Here is a 6,156-nt window from a genome sequence, read left to right as displayed (position 1 = left end):
CTCAGCACTGATGGGCAGGGCAGCCATCAGGGGGGGACTGGGGGTAGAGTTGTAGGGGGCCCAGAGGGTAAGGGGGGCCCGGCCACGCCACACTTAATTGATTAGCCTTGCCTCCCTTGAGAGCTGCTGACTTCGGGAAGGCATGGATGTTTAAGGGGCCCTGGCCACCAATTTTCTTATAATGTGGGGGGGGGGCTGGCTACCAATTTTGGCCACCAATTTTTTTTTCTCATGTGGGGTCCTAGCCACCAATATTTTTTAATGGGGGGGCCCTGGCCACAAATGTTTTTTTTATAGGAGCCCTGACCACCAATATCTTTTTACTTTTTATTAACATGTGGGAACCCTAGCCACCAATATTTTTTTTTTGTTTTTTTACTGTGTGGTGGGGAGGGCGGAGCTGTAGGTGGGGCTTGCAGTGGGCGTAGCCCAGGGGGCCCAGGAAATTTTGTCGTATGGGGCCCTGCGATTTCTGATGGCGGTCCTGCTGATGGGAAATACACTCACGCCTCCATTTATTTCCCAGCTACACAAATAAGCCCAGCTGGCCAGTGTAGATGAACCCCCTTGTGTGCTGCCCACCCCTAGGGATAGTCCCCTCTAACACTGTGCCCCCCAAGAACCACACAACATAGTTACATTAAATATAGAAAGCAAATCTCTTTCCAAGCACAATTTATGACAATCACATAGTGAAGTGTCATTAATATCATTATATGTGACAATTGGGTCCCTCGTTGGGACACCTGGGGCCCATCAAAAAACTTTAGATCAAGGGCCCACTCTCAGTAGTGTTTTTCTTCCTCTCCTCACTCAACCTCTATTCTCCTAGTCTCTTTCCTTTACATCATATAATCTATTATTCCATCTATTTATTTGTTCTCATAAAATAGGGAATGTCCATGAAATAGGACAAATGTTGAGCAGCATGAGTTTCCACAGACACCTGAGCCCGCAGGAGTTTTCCTGGTATCCCTGTGGGCCAGTCCAACACTGCCCTCATTCATTCCTTATCTGGAATTATAATGTCACTTGGCTTTCCTGATGTCAGTGACAGCTGTTTCCAAATCTGGCATATGTTCATATACAATTTTGGTTTATTCTTATGGGCAGGTCTCTCCAGGTTGGTCTGAAGGCACTTGTGTGCCTCAATTTACAGGATTCAAATGGGTTAATGTATTATAAATCGAATTGTGCTATTTTCCCCATTTTTCGAAAATGTGTTCAGCTATATGGGCAATATAAATCCATTTGTATCTGTTGGGTGATAGTGCACAGCTATGAACTCTGCCACCTGTCCAGCACAAAGTGAATGTGGGAAGAAAAGATTCACTGGGATGAATTGATTCAGCACAGAAAATAAATAGTTAAAGCCCTGTAATGTTAGAAGTAACTATCATTACCATTTTTCAAGCCCGATCAAGGCTTGATAGGGCTTTTGTTATAAGCCTGTGTTTGTGATCATCATACAGCTGAAAAATTAAAGGACAAAGAAAGTCGTCTATGCATGACATGTCCACTGCAGAGGCCCCCCATCCTGAAATATCCTATCTGCAATCCCCAATACTGCGCCACTGAGTCCAGTGGCGTAACTAGATATCACTGGGCCCCACAGCAAATTATTTTTCAGGCCCCCAAAATGTTTAGAGGTTGACTTGTTTCTCCAATATTTATTGAAATTGTATATGAATTAGGGCCTCATGGGGCCCCTATACCTCCTGGGCCCCCTGCAGCCGCAGGGTCTGCTTCCTCTATAGTTACGCCCCTGCCACTGACCTGTTCTTGAAGTAGAGCAGGGCAGAGGGGTTGGTGGCCTTCATGTCTGCCTGCTTGACATCCTATTTCCAACTGTCAGAAGCAAGCAAGACAAGTCAAGACCTAGTTGTCTTCAACTGCACAAACTAAATAGAGGCCAGCAAAAGGCTGGGCATGGTGGAGTCTTCTACAGAGTCCATATCATGTTTAGATTACTTTCTTTGTCCTTTAATTAATATCAACCTTTGGTTTTAGGGCTAGTCCACATGAGGAGATTCAGGGAGATTTTGTCACCTGGCGACTAATCGCCTTGTCTTTTGAGCGAATATCTCCCCGAACTGCCTCAGCGTTTTTCCCTATAGGCTACAATGAAAAGTTGCCTGCGCTAATGCACACGCGGCAATGCGTTTTCTATAGTGCCCGAAGTTGCCTCACTAGATTCCCCCAAATATGTGAAATCACAGATAACTGGCCTATAAAACAGAGGACACATATTTAAATAAAAAACAATAAAGCTAGTGATTTGGTAAACCATATATATGATGTTGTGATGGCTGATTCAGTTAATGCCTTTAAGAATTGTTTGAAGGTTTTTTTGGACAGACATAATATCAAAGGCGATTGTGATACTAAGCTCTATAGTTAGTATAGGTATGGGTATATAGAATTTAATTAAAATGAGGGAGGGGTGTGTGTATGGATGCTGGGTTTTCATTTGGAGGGGTTGAACTTGATGGACTTTGTCTTTTTTCAACCCAATTTAACTATGTAACTAACTATGTAATATATAGCTTGGATGGCAGACAATGTGAGACCATCAGAATTATATAATTTCAGATTTAGTGTGCTGCCAACTGATACACAGATTTCCCAGTCCCTTGCAATTTTATTAAGCAATATTTATATTTATTGCTTAATAAAATGGCTTTTTAAAACCACTATTAAAAATTCATTATACCTGTATATCAAAATTTGTGGTATATGCTCTTGTCTGTCTATGTGGCCTCGTCTATGTTGGCGAGACCACATTACAGATAAAGACATGTATATCACAACATAGATCCACTATTAGAAGGGGTAATATCAAATTGCCAGTTTCTAAACCCTATATAGAGAAAGGACATACAAATTTGTATGTGAGGTATACAGTACTAGAGGAGATTCCACCGCTTAGACGGGGAGGGGACTGTGAGTTGGCACGAAGAAAGTGAGAGGTGTGGTGGATCCATCAGTTAAATTCACTGGCGTCTAATGGGTTAAACAAAGATTATGACTTGTATACATATATATGAGGGGGGTAGGGGACAGCCCTGCCTAGTTCTGTTTGTTATGCACATAGGATTGAAAAAGAAAATGTGTACATTTAATTGTGCAGTAGAGCAGGAATATAGTGCCATCATTGCCATTATGAAAGTTGAGGGAATTGCAAGTTTCTTTAGAACTTGCCTAAAAAAAAATTTGTTTTTGAATTTGATGCGACCAGACACTATTTCAGCATCAAGTGCTAATAATATGGAGGGGGTATTATGTTTATTCAGCCCTTGAGTAAGCATAATCAGAAGTCTAGTATTGTAAAGTTGTCTCCCTTTCACAAAGCCTGTCTGGTCATTATTCGTTAACCCTGGAAACAGAGGTTGAAGTCTTTTAGCTAAAATGTATAGATTTTCTCATCCATTCAGGAGGTAAATTGATCCATAATTTAAGAATTGATCCAAAATGTAAGAATCTGATGTGGTCAGACTTTGTTATTGTGGAGATATATGTCAGGAGTATATATTTGGGGAAAGAGCCTGTAGTAGCTGCAGTATTTAGCAGTAACGTAACTACCCTCTTCCGGGTCTGGGTGCAGGATGTGCACCTGGCCCCCCCTTCAGTCGTGTGGTTTCCTTACCATATTTGCTGTGGCGTGGTCTCCGGCGGGCCCTGAGGTGGAGTGGGCTTTTGTGAGATATGGGGCATTTGTGACGACTTTATAGCATTTATTTGTAACCCCGTCTGGGCCTGTGGCTTTGTGGATGGACATATTTTGTCTAGCGGTGGAAACATATTGTGCAGTAATGGGTGTAGAGGGAGTAAGGTCTCATCTGGGTGGAGGTTTGGAAGCTGCAATTGATATTGATTAATTGCTTCAGTGGTTGGTGCAGTAATATGTATGTCATTTTTTAGGTTTTTATAGTTTTCCATAGAATCCAGCAAATGTGTGTTTTATGTCCTTAGGATTAGTTCTTTGCATCTAATCATCAGCCTATCATAATAGACATAAAAGCCAAAACATTGAGAAATGCTCTCTGTGAACAAACATTTGCCACCATAAGCTCAAAACTGCCCCAAGGACAATCCTGGAGACACATACATTGCCTTCCCTTTTTCTCACTGACCTAACTTATAACCTAGTCCATAATGGTGTAATGTTTAAAAGGTTTAATATACCTGATACCTAATGGTCTGATCTCCCATCACAATTCACCATTTCAGCTGCCTTATCAAAACAGGGATTCTGGCAAAGATAACAAATGTATCATCTGAATGTATCAATTTAGAACAGTTACAGAGTCGGTGACCCCCTACCAGAGCGGCTTGAAAAAGACACAAGAAAGTGAAAATTTAAATTTTACACTTCAGTATTAGAAAAACTGACACAAATAGAAAATAGTAATTGGAAAATTCTTTATTTCTGATGAAAAATCTAAAACCAATTGAACTGAAAAAAAGGAAGGTGAACAACCTTTCAATATAATTTAGCTCATCAACTTTAGCACATCACTTCCAATGTATATCCACAGGTTAGTACTTAATACATTATCTAGAGAATGCTTGTGTATTACAATTTTGTATGTAGTCATACAGAAATAGAATTCAGTCTATAAAATTCATATATTATTCTTGTTCTGCTGAAAATCAGGCCAAATTGTGTGTTTCCTATTGATACAGTATATAAAGGGTTGTTTACCACTGCAAGTTCAAGTGTTGGGCATATTGATGACATTCATTAAAGGTACTTTGTCCAAACATGCTCCTTGCACTTTCATGTATTTGCACCAAGCGTCCATCCAATCTCTTCTGATGAAATTGCATGTAACTGCATCTACTGACACCGGTATGGTGGCAGTTCCGGGTTTCCCACAGCAGATTGTGTCAATAGGCAAACCAGATATACACTAAAGAATCACATGCTAATGCCTTTTAACACTGCACACCAGAACTGACATAATCTCCCTCAAAAAGTTGGCTTCTACGTTGCACCGGATTTGGGGAAATGCATGTGTAATTCTGTGCATTTAGACCTATCAGGTACAACTGCAACAAGTGCAACTTCCCATGTGGCCACAATCATGCTGAAATTCGGAGGAAAATGCTTCATTGTGTGTTATTTGCAAAGTGTGCATAGCCCCAGATAATGCTTCTTACAGCATTGCTTGATACAGAATACAAGCTGTATTCTCTAATCCACACTGAAAGGGAGTCAGTTTAAAATCATCTTTTTTTCTGTGATACACGTAGAGCAGTGGTTTTCTGGCACTTTTTAAAGGGAGACTTTTTTTACATAATGAAATGAGATTTAATTCTAAGCAGGGCCGCCATCAGGGGGGCACTAGGGGGACAATTGTCCCAGGCCCAGTGGCTTCTACTGTAAATGTTAAGAGGGGACCGGACATGCTGTGTTTCCTGGATTAACCAGGCCCTCCTTGAGTCGCTGAAGCCACGACCGAGCCGCCCCAAAGTAGGAGCTGAGCCACGCCGAAGTGGGAGCCAAAGTCGCTGCCAAAGTAGGAACTGAGCTGACTAAAGGAGCCAAGAAAGAAGAAAGGTAAGTTCTAATGAACACCATTGGTCTTTTTTTTTTTTTAAACCCTGAGCACTATTTTTTTTTAACTTTAAGGGGGGACTCTGGCCACCAATATTTTTTAAACAACTTTTTACTGGAAGGGGCCTGGCCAGTGATATTTTTCTTTAACTTGGGGGGCCCTTGCCACCAATTTTTTTTAACTTGTGGGGGGGGGTGGCCACCAATGGGATTTTTTGAACTTGTAGGGAGGCCTGACAACCAATTTTTTTTAACTTGTAGGGGGCACCGGACACCAATTTTTTTAAACAACTTTTTACTGGAAGGGGCCTGGCCAGTGATATTTTTCTTTAACTTGGGGGGCCCTTGCCACCAATTTTTTTTAACTTGTGGTGGAGGGGTGGCCACCAATGGGGTTTTTTGAACTTGTAGGGAGGCCTGACAACCAATTTTTTTTTTAACTTGTAGGGGGCATGTTGTCGTACTGGACCCCGCAAATACTGATGGCGGCCCTGATTCTAAGAAACTTTCCAAAAGGGATACTGTCATTATGGTGCAGTTTTAAATACATATTACATTGTGTGCATTGCAAAAAAAGTCTACCATTTATAATGTTG

The sequence above is a fragment of the Xenopus laevis genome, chromosome 2S (assembly GCF_017654675.1).
Source record: "Xenopus laevis strain J_2021 chromosome 2S, Xenopus_laevis_v10.1, whole genome shotgun sequence".
Classification (NCBI taxonomy): domain Eukaryota; kingdom Metazoa; phylum Chordata; class Amphibia; order Anura; family Pipidae; genus Xenopus; species Xenopus laevis.
Note: the sequence above shows the minus strand (reverse complement) of the source record.